A 14,965-nucleotide genomic window follows, 5' to 3' on the forward strand; every position below is an offset into this window, starting at 1 on the left:
CATGTCTTCAAAGAAAAATTAAGCCCAACCTGCCATCTGTTAGATCTGTTGCATCTAACACTTCCTGCAGAAGAGTGCTAGTTTGATTATCCTCTAACTAGACTTTGCTGGAGTGATCACAGGATCCTATCTAAAGCATAGTAACAAATCTTAGCGTCTCTTCCATCAGCAACCCTAATGTACTGTAAATGGCCATAGGCTTAAAACCTATGACTAGATTCAGCAAAATGTTCACTACTATACATAATTGTAAATAAATAATAGAACCTTTTATTATTATTATTATTATTATTACTCACATTGTAAAGGAAGACAGGAGTACACCATGGAGACAGAAGAGAAACTGTAGTAGTATTTACAAAAGCAGGCAGTAGAACATATTCTACCACCGACAACAAAGCCAATGTTGAGCGGTCCTGAAAGAGTTTGTGCCTTGAGCAGCCTGACAGGTAATGCAGAACATCTACAGGCGATGCAGGAAGGCTACAGCAGAGGGAACAGCAGAAACTGGATCTTGATTTTGGCCAACTTTTTTTCCCCCCCACTATGACCAGACAGTACAATCCAGTACTAACATTGCTGAATTAGGATCATTTCGGAGAGCTGGTGAAGAGCCAACAGAGGCCTGGCTGTTGAGAAAGACAAAGGAAACTATTTGTGACCTGCGATGCATTTCTTTAATATAAAAAGATTTTTCCATAACTGAAGTTTCATGACTTCACATTCCAGAAGTCAATAATTTGAAATCATTGCTTTATGACTACACTGAGCTTAAGCTTAGTCTTTTAACACACACCCATGTTTACTGCACCATCAACGTTCATTCATTTTTTTTTTACAACTTTTTCCAGTGGTGAAGACTGGGATGCCAACAGCCCCTTAAAGAAACCGTCTCTTTCATAACTACGCTTGTTCATCAGACAGTCAAGCCAGATGCAACTATGAGAGTCCAAATGCTGTTCATTCTGATAAATACAAGATGACACTGAAAAAAAGGGAGATGCGTAAAGAATAATCACAATCCTTTTTTACCAGGCAGAATATTCTCTGGTTTGTTGCACCACAGGGATTGAAACCTGTAATTTGCAGGATCACTTGTGAGCAGCTGGGAGTCACAGGGCACTGCAGCGGGTGGTTCTCAGGCAATCAGAGTAGGGGCAATTGCATAGTCACCAGGTACATATTGACTTCACCAGCCAGCATAAGCAGAAATCCAGCTCAGATATTTTGAAATGCTTTAACACAGATTTTTTTTGAAGACATAGTCAGAGAGCAAACAGCATTTCCAACAACAGGACAAAGAAGAGTTTTTCCCACAAAGGCAATGATCTCTTCCAGACACAGTCTCAGACTACTTCCACTCTCAGCAGGTATTTTTGCTTATAATTAGATCTATTTGAACTTCCAAAAATCAAATACTGAAGGCTGGCAGGGAACCAGGAATGAACAAAAAGGGGCAAAGAGATCATATAAGACAAAAGACGGGTTTGATAAAGAGAATAAATAGTTACTACTATGAGAGAAGAGAAAGTGAGTCTGCTTCGGGACTTGAAGCAGATCGGCGTAAAAGGCTGTATTTGTTCAGAAGCACACAACAGTATTATGCAACAGTTCCTGACAAGAAGTGAACGGTAATATTTTCAGCCAAAACAACTGGAGAAATGCATGCGAAGCAAAATGCATCAGCTATGTTAGCAGAGAGCCTTGGAAAAATGTCACTGCTCTTGGTCTTTGGGACTTTAAATAACAAGTCGAAAGAATCTTAATCTTTCAGACTTTACTCTAACAGGATTTATGACTGACTCAAAGGAAAGATGATGTTTTCTTCCATCACTTCCTAGAGCACCTGTGTTCTCTGCAGAGGTTCTACATCCAAGCAATAACCCAGACTGACCACGCTTAGCTTACAAATGCCAAGAACAGCCTCGCTTGCTAAAGTACAGCAGCATGGGAAGGCCCAAGTGAGCAGATGATCTGCTCTCAGATTCCACCTGCTAGTTAGATAGGGACAAACTGCATTTTGAAGACACTATACAGAACACACGTAAATAAAGAAAAAACAATACTTCAATAAAAACCTAGGCACATATACATTTCTAACATGCTTGTCACTTAAATGCGGCAAAACTAAAGCTCTAAAGAACTAAAGAACACTTCCTATTAGGAATTAAATTCTCCTTTTCTACACTGAGTCTTTGCTTTAGTTAGCTAAGACACTGCTGAACCTTCTGCCATTCTGAAACTGCATGAGAGCCTAGGTATAAGTGTGGATTATGCAATAACCTCTGAACAAAGCAAAACTGTAGGATCACCTGATCCCTCTAGGGTCAGAACCAAAACCACTAAGAATCTGAAAGAGCAAGTAGTCACTTACGTCCAGCATTTAGGTGCTAGCGAGACTGTCAAAGTCTTTACTATATGTGGCCTAACTCTGCGGATTCCCAAAGTCCTGTAGACACTGGCGTTTCCACCAGCAGGCACATAAAACACCCCTCACCCTGCTCCTGCACAGCCTGATGCAGCTGAGCTATTCACCAGCTGAGCTGCTCTTTACTCTGGCAAGACTCTCAAATACGCACTGCTCGTCTCCAGCATCTAATGGACACTGACAGTTCATTCCATCTAGTCAAGATTACCAAGATGAGATTTTCAGCAGGAACCGGCTGTATATGTTCACATAACGCTGCATTTAAGATACCCACCTAGGAAACAGCACAAGTATTTTCAAATCTCCACAGCGCCCGACTCAGACCCAAGTCTCTCCTGTACCAACAGAAATCCCTCATCTCTGTGTCATTAGGCATTTTCTCTCCAGGGGAGAGTTAACATCCATACCACAGCTGACCTATTACCTTTAAGAGGTGATGTCCCCGATGTACTTCTCCCCTCGGCCTCCTGTTGGCTTCTCCGCTCAGTTTCCTAGCCTTTACTAATCCCATTCCTAAACGCTTTATTCTCACCATAAGTTAAAGGGGAAGCCTAGGTACAGAGGCTGGCGCTGAAGACTCCCTTAGGCACCAGAACGGGGCATCCCTTAGGTGATCTAGCCCTGAAAAAAATACAGCGACTTCTCTCTCCCCGCCTGGGCTTTCAAGCAAAGGCCTGCCAAGAGATGAGCCCAGACACCGCAGAGGGTAACAAAGCACCGCACACAGGGAGAGGGACGACAGGCTCATCATTTAAGTCAAGCCCCATGAGAGCTTTAAAGAATAACATCAGGAATTTCATATGGAACCGGATTACAGTGAGCTACAAACACCTTTTGCAGCATAAACTGCTGTTAGACTAGCTTCTTAAACATCTCTTGGGGAAAAGGGAAGTATTATTGTTGTGAAAAGCACAATTCTTTAAATCTCTCATATCTTATTTTTGAGGGTTTCTTAAATGATATTTATCAATCATATAAGAGTCCAGGGGGTACCAAAAAGTGATCAAGTGAATAATCCACTAAAAATTTTGCATGTTGGTTCCACAGTTTTAAAGGTAAGACATCACCAAATCACCAGCACAAGACTAGAGCATCTATTTCATGCATGAAGCAGCAATTCATCCTGGTAAATTTAGCTGTGGCTTTTATTAAACTCACTGCAGTCTCTGGCCAGGCAGTAGAACCTGAACAGGCTTTCACATTATATTCCTCAGAGATTCAAATAAATCGAAAACTCTCTCATTTTCATGTACCTACTGGGTTTTTAGAAAATTACTTAACCATTTCAACTACTGAACTAGTCAGCACCTTCCTCCTCTTCTCTCACCTTCTCACACACCAACTGAGATAGTGTCACTTCCTAAATTTTAACCAAAATTTTAAGCAATTATCTTTGATTTCATCCCTCAGATTACATCAGAAGAACAGCGACAGCCTGTGTGTGGATGTCACGTCATATTTAGTCTAGGAAAAGGAAGGCAAACAGCATGAATTTGCATTTCCTAAACAAATCTGAGGTACAACTTGCAGAGTCTGCAAAAAGTCTTTGTGGGTGGGTGTCTGCTACAGACTGCCAGATCAGGAAGAAGTAGATGAGGCCTTCTTCAGACAACTGGAGGAAGCCTCATGTTTGCAGGCCCTGGGACACATGGGGCACTTGAACCACCCTGATACCTGATGAAAGGGCACCATGAACTGGTGGGAGTGGTTGATACTCCGAAGGGTTGGGCTGCCACTTAGAGGGATCACAACAGGCTGGAGAAATGTGCAGAGAGGAACCTCATGAAGTTCAACAAAGGGAAATGCCAAGTCCTGCATTTGGGCAGGAACAATCCCATGTATCAGAACAGGCTGGGGGCCAACAGACTGGAAAGCAGCTCTGCAGAGAAGGACCTGAGCGTCCTGGTTGGTGGACAACAAGTTGACCATGGCCCAGCAACGTGCCCTCACAGCAAAGGCGGCCAACAGCCTCCTGGGCTGCACTAGGAAGATCATTGCCAGCAGGTCCAGGGAGGTGATCCTTCCCCTCTACTCAGCACTGGTGAGACCACACCTGGAGTGCTGGGTCTAGGTCTGGGTGCCCTGGTACAAGAGACATGGACATACTGGAGTGAGTCCAGCAAAGATGATTAAGCGACTGGAGCATCTCTCCTATGAGGAGGGGCTGAGAGAACTGGGACTGTTCAGCCTGGAGAAGAGAAGGCTCGGGGGTGGGGGGAAGGGCAACGAGTGTATTAATGCGTACAAATACCTGATGGGAGGCAGTAAAAACGACAGGGCCAGACTCTCAGTGGAGCCCAGTGACAGGATAAGAGGCAATGGGCACAAACTGAAACACAGGAAACTCCACTCAAGCATAACAAAAAAGAATTTACTGGGAGGGCAGCTGGTGGAAGAGCTTGCTCAGAAGGTTGTGGAGTCTCCATTCTTGGAGATGATCAAAATGCAAGTGGGCATGGTCTTTGACAGCCTGCTCTAGGTGACCCTGCTCTGAGCACGGCGGGGGGGGACTGGACAATCTCCAGAGGTCCCTTCTAACCTCAGCTATTCTGTGATTCTGTCTCAAAAGTCATACCAAACAAATCCGTTCCCAAGGAACAAACCCTAACCTAACCCTAACCTAACCTTTTCTAAGTGTCAGTGAATTAGTCTATACCAATGGAGAAGCACTGAATCTTAAATAGTGAGGCTACATCCGTTTCCTCTAGAAACAATGGCAATATTTCTATCGATTTCAATGACAACAAGATCAAAACCTCTACCATCAACTTCTCATTCAGATTTTTCCCCCGTGCCCAAAATGAAATGAAAGCAACTTCAGCAGTTTCCAAATTCCTCTGTCCTTTCTCCCCACGCTTTACTGAGCATTCTTTTCTGGTGCGATCCCCTGTTTAATGTTCTAAAGGATGAATTGTGGCCTAGTGGGTCAAGGTTTTATTCCAACCCCACACAGCTGTTTCCTTCACATTGATTTTTCCAAACTTCTAACTATCATGGGAAACAGAGGTTTAGGGAAAAAGTTCACTATCAAGTATGAAACATACGTTCCCATGAAAATAAAATCAAAAGGCAATTCTGTACTACCAGCTCTTAACAGTAAGATAGGTTTTTTCCTCTCCTTCTAACGTTCCACTTTTCCTCAAAAACCAAAATGGTGTTGAACAGTCTGGAAGCAGCACTTTGGAACCACCCATGTCACCTTCTAACCTCCATCACTCCAATTGTCCAGGGGTTAATTGTTGACCTTGGTAGCATTAATTCTTATTCGTGCTTCAAAGAACACTGCTGTCTGGCAAGAAAACAAGCCCTACAATTCATCTAGTTCAGTATTTTCTTGATTCTACTATGGATTTCTCTCCTCTGTGTGTGTGTGTATGTGTGCGCACATATATATATGTAATTACATGGGATGAGCATGTGTATGGATTTCTCTTTTTGTACATATGTAGCAAAAGGGATCACTGAAAAAGCATACTATACTCTTATTATTCAAAATACATAAGGACCAGAACATCTGATGTGAAGAAAAGTTCAATGATTACAGGAAGTTCTGCTAATTTACCCTCAAGCTTTTAGGCTTATCATTTCAACAACACGTCCGTTGCTCTGATGAACGCCAGGTCACAGTGCAGGGATCTCAGATACTGGTTACACTGACAATGACCAGCTAGCAAAAGACAGCCAAGGAAAATCTGTTGCTTTTGCCTATCTGACAAAATAAGAAAAACTAACCTTAAAGAGAAAAGTCTCTAATACATTTAAAAACATATTTTACAGCTATATGGAGTTTTATAGGAAGCTTTGTGTCTACTGTAAATTTCTGTTTGCCTTTCCTTTTACTCTGTGCTGCTTGGTAAGTCTTGATCACTTGGCTTTCTTCATATTCCTAGTCACAGGTCCACTGCTCAGAAACAGGAGTCCATGGGAGTCTTTACATTGACTTTCATCTCATCTAAAGTAATGACAGAAATAACTGTAGCCCAGCAGAACGTAATCCAAGGGCAGTAAAATCATGTCTTTCTCTCTCTCCAAAGCATCAACAACAACACAGTTCCCAATCTAATTCCATTTGCCTGAAAAACAGTGAAATATTTAATGCAATTCCTTTACTTGTGAGGAAAAAGCTCCAAACACCATGGCCAAAATTACACCCACAGTAATTGTGACTTTTAAGACATCAGTGACTAACATCTGCACATCACTCAGGGAGCAGAGTTGTCTTCTTTTATCAGTCTACCATTATCTCTTTAGCAAGCCAACGCTGCCGGCCCTCGGCTGTCACCAAAGCAAAGTCAAAAGGAAAGAAGCAACAGATTAGTCTCCAGAAACGCAATCATATTCCGCGTTAGAACAGCTTGAGTGCTCACTCATGTATAGTTTTCTCCTAGAAGCATTACATAGAGCCTGGCATACAGAAAGGCTGTCTCATAGACGCTCATAAAATTAACTTCCTGCACAGAGGAGGTGTCACTTCGTGCCATCAGTACAGCGATAGCCTGGCAACAGGTGGCAACACTCTTGCATTAATTCTACTTCACATCTCTTGTTAAATCCCAGACAGCCTGTATATTTGAACATACAGTTCATTTGTAGAGCTAGAATATAATCTATACTTTATTACATTGTATATGCTCTTGCATTTGACCTATCTTTTTGAAACATGGATATAGAATTTTCCATATAGAAGTGCATATCATACCTGGAGTTTTGCACAAAAGTATCTATACTACATGGAAGGAAGGGGATGGGGGAGAATATAGCCCACATCTATCTCTTTTCCTGAAGGAGCACATATCACTCTGTGCTGAAATCTGAAACATAAAAACCCTCTCTGATAAACATTTTTGCTTTTCACCAAAAACCTCGGCAGTGCGACCACAGCCCCCAGGCACTTGCACCGTTTTACTCTCCAGTCTCCCCAAGACAAAGCATCTGCTCTCTTAACTTAAACTTTTTAAAACAGAAAGGGAATTTCATGTTAATTTTGTCCAGTTCTAAAATCTGTTTCTCATCTCATTGATCTTCCATGAAAGTTTTCTCTCCCACAATAATTTTGATAAAGTTAACAGGAACCAAAGGTAACATTTAGACAAACTGAAAAATTAAAGGTAATCAAGGCTACGCTTAAAAAGAGTCATAACGCTAAAGGCTATGGATTTCAAGTTACTCAAGACAGCTTTCTCATCTACAGCCTTCAAAAGATTATTTAGTTAGTTCCTTGATAATCTTCAAAACAACAACAAAAAATACTCATCATGAATTACCAAAAAGCCTCAATTTGTCTTCTGACTTGGAGGAAATTGTTTTCAGACCTTAACTAAAAGACATACATTTACTTAGTAGTGCATTACTAAGGCAAAGCTTGGAACAAGAAGTATTCATTCTTTTCAAAGAGTTTATTGTTGATGCTGTATTTTCTTTATGAAAATATGCTAATGTGAGAGGATATTTCTACAATAAATAAAAAATGCACACAAACTCATTCTTCCTAAGCATTTTCTTTCTTCTCATTGGCGTACTGTCAATGAGATTTGTGATCCATTCTGGTGTTGTATCACAACACTGTTCACTACAGGGAGCTAACACTAAGACAGCCTTTCTTATCCTACCACCTCCCTTTACTCATTTTTCATTTCCTCAGATTATGTAGTCCAGTACTTTTTCATGCCAAGTAAGAACCAAAAGACATTATTTTGGAAAGGTTTATTAAAATCTGCTCAGTCATTATGGTGATTCCAGTCTATTGGGGGAAACCATTTAACATTTAAGATTTTTTTTTTCCAGATTTTTCAAATTCTACCCTGTTCATTTAAGTACTGCCTGGTTTGCAGGATTCGTTCCATGTACGAATTATGAATTCGACAATGCTTCGAGCGAGGCATGGGAAAGGAAACTTACCCACATTAAAAACAGAAGAAACGGGGAGAAATCATTAGTCAAACTTCTGCCAAGGATCATTTCCCCTCCTGCTTCCTCCTTGCTCCACAAGTGCTGCAAAGGTAATGAAACACTGACTTACACCAGCAACAAACTGCTGCCTGCAGTGTACTGCCTCGAACCCTTTGGCTTGAAAATGGAGACAAGAGACCCCTCACTACCTGCTTCTCTCCCTCCATGAGGCAGCAAACAGGCAATTTCATTTCAGCCCTTCCTGCACGTGTGGATTCAAAGCCTAGATAACGTCAATAAGACTCTAAAAGGACAATTCTTTCTTCTTCCTGCTCCATAATCCCTTTAGCTGAAGGACAGACCAAGCTAGAATCCACCCTTTACGAGTATATTCACATTGTCCATCTTTGACTAACTTAGGTGCCTGAATTAGGTGCTTACACTTCCCAAAGTTACTAAAGTCTTCAGAAAATACCTCATACCATCCCCTGGACACTCTGAATACCTTGTATAATGTGTAATATACTTCTGAGAACCTTCATCTGCCGCTGGTTTTCTATGCTTTTCTGGCTCTGAACAAATCCTTTGCTACCATTTTCATCCATGAGTTTACTTTCCAGCACCTGAAATACAGACTCCAAAATCCAAACACTAGGAAACAACCTCACGGCAACGTCCCTTGATAACGCTACCCAGCGCTACACACTTCATCCACTTCAGAAAGCTGCATTTCTTCCTTTCTCTCTCTCCAAACATTTTACAGGACTGAAGTTTATGAAAAATTACAGATCCAGCTATTCCCCACCCCCAGCTCTCTTTCTGGGTACGATTATCCAGAGAGCTGCAAGTCCACCTATATGAAATGATGGCGGAAAAAAGACAGGTAGGAAGAGCTCAGTGCTTTTGTTCCAACTAGTACTCATTGTCCTGTTTCTAAAAAAAACAACCTCTTTCTCTTAGCAATAACCACCTTTCCTTTTTTTCAACTTGTGATGAGTTCAGCAGTTTTTCACTGCTAGTGAAAAGTGCTAGTAGAGCTGGTTACAGTCCTGCAGAAATAGAAGAGCACTGGGGGACCAACAGGAGGAGGAAGCCACACTGAGATACTGTTAAACATTGTGTCCCCTTTATAACTGGAGTTCATGTTTGAGTTTGCTATTTATCACTACAAGAGAGAAGAAAAAAGAAAAAAATGCCTAGCCTAAACTGATAACTCTAAAGACCAGAATCTGAGCAAGTAACACACAAACAGCTTCCCTGAGGCCCAGAGAAAAACTTGGAGAACTGGCTAGTGGAAAACATATCAGGATTCTGCTGGAAGATATTAGAAGTTTAAAATGATATGTAGGTGGTAGTTTAACATGCTAGTTCAGTGGCGCCTTACATCTATGCAATGTACAACTATATGATTATCAAGTGACACACGACACAACCTTAGTAACTGAAGTTAATTTGTTAGTTTTAATTTAATTAATTTGATAGGTCTACCCATCTGTCATACCTATTATCATGGCATTCGAGCAGTTGACTGAACACTTTTTACTGAATTTGAATGAAGTGGTTCCCTAAATTCATAACTGCTATCATGTAAGGAAACACAATGTGAATCATCATATTCTTCCCTCATTCAGATAATCTACACGATTTTTTTTTTTTTTTCCCCCTGAGTGCTAAAGCATAGGCACATTTAGGAAACACTACAGAGTTCTTCATACCACCAAATGATGACTCCATATTAGCCAGACAGCACCCATTAAAACAGCTGCTAGACATGGAATAATAAGATGAACCAGGAGGAATTCCTACATCCCTGCCTCCCTCTGAATAATACCTCATCTGCTATCAAAAATAAATCCAGGTAAAGGAAACATTTTAGAAGAACCTGTTATCTTTTGTAGTCACTGCCAGATTCGCAGTAACAAACCTCAGTATTGGCTAGGGGGAAAGTCCCTCTTCATGGGAACAGGGATAGTGCTGTTGAAACCAGAAGAATCACGTCAGATCTGGATGTGACCCCAAGTTTATCTAATGAGATGTATTACACAAACGTAAAAGTCATATACACTAAACTTTTTCCAATACACAAAAGAAATTAAGCCTATTTACTACTACACTGCACACAATATATATGAGATGATGAAATAAAACTGAAACAGAAAACATGAACTAAGTGCTGCATGAAAGGCAGCAATCACAGGATGATGTGTTTTACGAGGACAGACAGGACTCTCACAGCTGGGTTTGTGCTGCAGAACAGAACTTGTAAACCAGGTCTGGAAAACGTTTTCTATGACTTTGATCTACGTTAGGTTTGTTTTGCAGTATCCAAAGCACAGTTTCCAACCCCAAAGTTAAAGTTTACTTATCAACACGGTCTGAACTTTAGGTCTGCAACAAATTCCCTGCACCATGTGATTTCTTGCAGTGCCAACTTGAACGAAAAAAAAGCTTTGCACAGCTTTGCCCTTTAAAACAAGACCAAGCCCTCATATCAGCAAATACTGCATTTGTACTTAAAATAAGGAACACACAGACAAGCTTGCAGAAGTCAGCAGGATCACTTCAGCACATTATGTTAGAGCTGCTGGTGAATGACCACGACTTAGAGCCAACAGTGTAAAGCTATGCACTTCATAACTGCAAGGGGAGAGGGAGGAGGGGGAAGGGGGAAATAAATGAGGATTGCAACCCAATGCATCTGCTAAGCTATTCTTTACTTCAGAGCAATGTGCATTGTCCCTGGCCCGACAGATCATTCTGATTATGCTTACATGCACATCACTATGCTTTTAAGCAGCTCTACAACGCTGAAAGAACAGTGCTGTGAGAGCCACCTGGATCTTCCACTGAAAATCTTCATTATATCCTTAGGTACTGCCGGACTCTCTCTCTCTTTTGCCATATTGCTAAACCCATCTGATTTTGCCAGACTTTTCTTGTCTATTCCTAGACACAAACACACACCTCCAAAAAACCACACATGAAATTTGGTTGCCAAGCCAGGACTCATGAAAATTCCCTGTTCTCATGGGCAAGATATTTCTTGGCTGAATCTTCTGTCAAACCCAACAGCATTAGGGTAATGCATTTTGCACTTTGAGGAGAGATGGCTGACACGCTAATTTGAAGAATTTATTGTTGCAGCAACAAACTACAAAAAGAGAAGAAACGTACCTAGCAAAACTGAAAATCCAAATAATTCCTCGCTAGTGCAAAGTTCACACAAATCATGCACAGGAAAAATACAGGGTCAAAGATTTGCTTGCTGAAGTACACAGGTGCAAAAACCTGCTAGATCCCTCCCCTCCCCAAACAATGTGTAGGCACCAGTGCAAAGAAACCAGAAGTTTTATAGCAAAACTGACACATGTTGAACTAAGCTTATTTATTATTCACAATCAGGCTTCACAGATCTGTTTATCCTTCAAGATAGCCAGCTCAATATGGCACCTTTCCCATTTGCAATTAATACATCTGCAACTTTTTTCATGGTGTGGACCACATGCTCACGGACAGATCTCAAACTATGATCCTGTTTCTTTTCTATGGATTTTACGGGATTAAAAGCATTAAAAATGTCACAAAGATACTAAGTGTGCATAGACTAGTATCATTAGGGCTTCTTTTTTTTTTTTTTTTTTAAATGACTGATGTCTTTTTTTCCCCTCCCATGTTATAACTGTAGAATTAATTTCCTCTGAAACAAGTTACTGTTATTAATGGTATATCTCACTGCCTTGCAGTCCCACTGTCCAAGGCTCCTTCTTCCAGGCTAATCCCTCCATTTCCTTATTTCATTTGGCATCTTTGAGCTGTAAGACTGTCTGAAAATTTGATCACAAGTGATCAGATTTCAAAAGAAGGACCTGAGACACAACAAGCTGGGGGGGGGGGGGGATAAGAGAGAAAGGTAGGTTTTTCTTGCTTGTTTATTTAGATGTGCTTTTAGGTTTCTTGATTGTAAATGCCCCACACATTATAGAAGATTCTTAATTCATGCATATAAGCACCACTAAAACCCTTCACAGTACTTCAGGTTTGCCATGAAGGTAAAGACCATATTATTAAGCCCTTGAGGCATATTACAAACCACTGCTGGAGAACAAGGATATGGAAAAAAAGAAAAATGCATCCACATACAGAGGACTACAAAAGAACCACCTACAACAATTACAGCTTGCTATACTGGATCAGGCAACTGACCCAATCAGTCTTTCATTCCTTTTCCTATAGTGACCAGTACCAGCTGCTTTAGATGGAGGCACACAAAACCTCTTGCCATAAACAGAAATGGAATAACACGTCAGAGTGAAATTCATTCTTAGTTTCCATTAGGTAGATGGCAATTTACGCCTTAGACCAAAAGGATCACATCTCTCTCCCAAAGTGTCATGCATTCCCATGTTTTTACATTTCTTTGAATGCTACTGAATGAAAGATAATATGTATGATCCTTTTTAGGACCTCGACAGCTGTTGGGCTCAGTGTCATTTCACAGCAATGAGCATCTGGCTAAATGTGCTAATGGGGCTTAAGAGCTCAGTTACAACTGAGCATCCTATTAAAATACATTTCCAAATTCCACGGTCAAGTGTTCTAGCCCTTTTTCTTTACTAAGGCTTAATACTCCAGGTTTCTTCAGACAGACAAGTGGATACAGTGGACTCTTCCGCAGCTTCAAGTATGCGGTTGGAGTAAAACCTGTAGTAGTAAAACAAGCACTGCAAAAAGGTTAAACCTGAATCATGCAAGAACAGATGTGGTATATTAAAGGCTGACTTCTTTCTGCGTGAAGCAGCAAAATTCAGAGCTCAGTGTTTCCATCCTAGCTACTTTGCTCAATGGAACCCACCCTTTAACTGTTCAAGAAGCACACACGCACAAGATTTATATCAAGATCGTTACTTGAACATAATTCTAAGTGTTCTCTCAGTTACTATAGATCTGTGTATTTGACAATAAGACCTAAGATAAGCTGTGCTTCAGTTCACTAATTGAGACATGACTTGCTAGCTCAGAAACCAATCAGTTCTCATTGCTAGAGTCATTCTAAGTACACAAAGCTTTATTACACCTCATTAAATACCCTCTAATTTGGAATGCTTCACTGTCCTATAGCACCTGTCAACATCTAAAGAATGGACTTGGTGTGTGTGTGAACAGGAAGTACAATATTTTCAGCACCACTCTACACTGACTGCTTTGTTTCTCACAGGGTATTATTAACCCGTTCAACTCCCTGCACAATCTGCAGCCCCCCATTATTACTTTTCTAATAAAATAAAAAAAACTCACAAGAAAAAGAAAGGCTCCATTAATAGGTAGAGCTGGAAAGACAGGACACCCTTTGATTAACATGCACAGTACATCCTGCAAGGCTGAAGTGCTCAAACAAGCAGCACTTACCAAGAATTAGAATAATATTTCAACTCTGCATTAAAACTGCCAGAGTTCAGAGAATTTGACAATTTAATCACTGCAATGGTTCTAAAAACATTTTACTATAATAATACCATAACATAGTAACTCAGAAGACTGTTTGAAGGGCTACGTTGCACCATGGCCCCTCCTGAAGTTAAAGGTGCTCTCCCCAAGCAACGACTCCAACTAGGCTTTAATGTAAGGACTTTTCATCCTGCTACAAAAGTAGTCTGCCTATATATTTCAGGCAGACAACACTAACTGCCCCTCCAAGCTCCTGATGACTCAGAAAGCATCAGGAAGGCAAAGAGAAGGCAAATATCTTACAACTTGACCCAGTTATCATGAAAATAAATGAGCTTTTATGTTGGCTTCAGTACATGATGAAACAACCTCCTACTCACTACTTGAAAAATCTATTGTTTTCAAAACATACATTTAAATAAACCAAAAAACCCTGCAACGCATCAGATGCGTCCCACGTAGAACACCAGTAAAGTCAGGGGAGCCACACAAACGCTGGCTTGCAGAGTTGGTCAGGACTCTGACAACACCGGCACAGTGATGCACTACGTCAGCCTTCCGCCTCTGGAGGTCTGCGCTCAAATGCCAGTGAAGTTCTAATGGACGCTCAGAACAAGAGATAAGGCCATAAATCTCAAATTAACCAGCCAGCTGGCATAGCCGCTAATCTCCATTTCGTATTGGTTAAATGCTTGGAAGATAAGGGCACTACTCACAGGTCTGAAGCGAGGGTTACTGACGGGACTGCGTCAATGCTTCTGTGCAACTGCAATATGCCTGGCCCTGGCCACAGACACTGGGGGAAGGGAGGAACTGATTCAGCAACATAAAAGACTAATTCACCCATAAATGAGTCACCCATAAAAGACTAATTAAAATTAAACACATTTTTAAAACTCTTCCAAATACCTCTAGTTCAGGCAAGTTATCTCCCATTCCCTCTATAGGAGCCCCATTCACCAAAAAAAAATTTTTTTTTTTTTTAAACTCTTCTGGCCTTCACACTGAAAGGTATTTGTGTTTAAAAGAACAGGAACACATTGAGGTGCTATTCAAAATGGATAAAATCTGCACTTCACTCTCTGCCTTTTGAAAGTTATTTCCGATATCCTTTGAAACATTACCTTTATTGGTGAGTCCCTCTTTGAGGGCCAATTAATCAGAAAGAAACTAGTCTTTAAATAATTTGTCTTCAATAAACTG

The sequence above is a fragment of the Apteryx mantelli genome, chromosome 3 (assembly GCF_036417845.1).
Source record: "Apteryx mantelli isolate bAptMan1 chromosome 3, bAptMan1.hap1, whole genome shotgun sequence".
NCBI lineage: Eukaryota > Metazoa > Chordata > Aves > Apterygiformes > Apterygidae > Apteryx > Apteryx mantelli.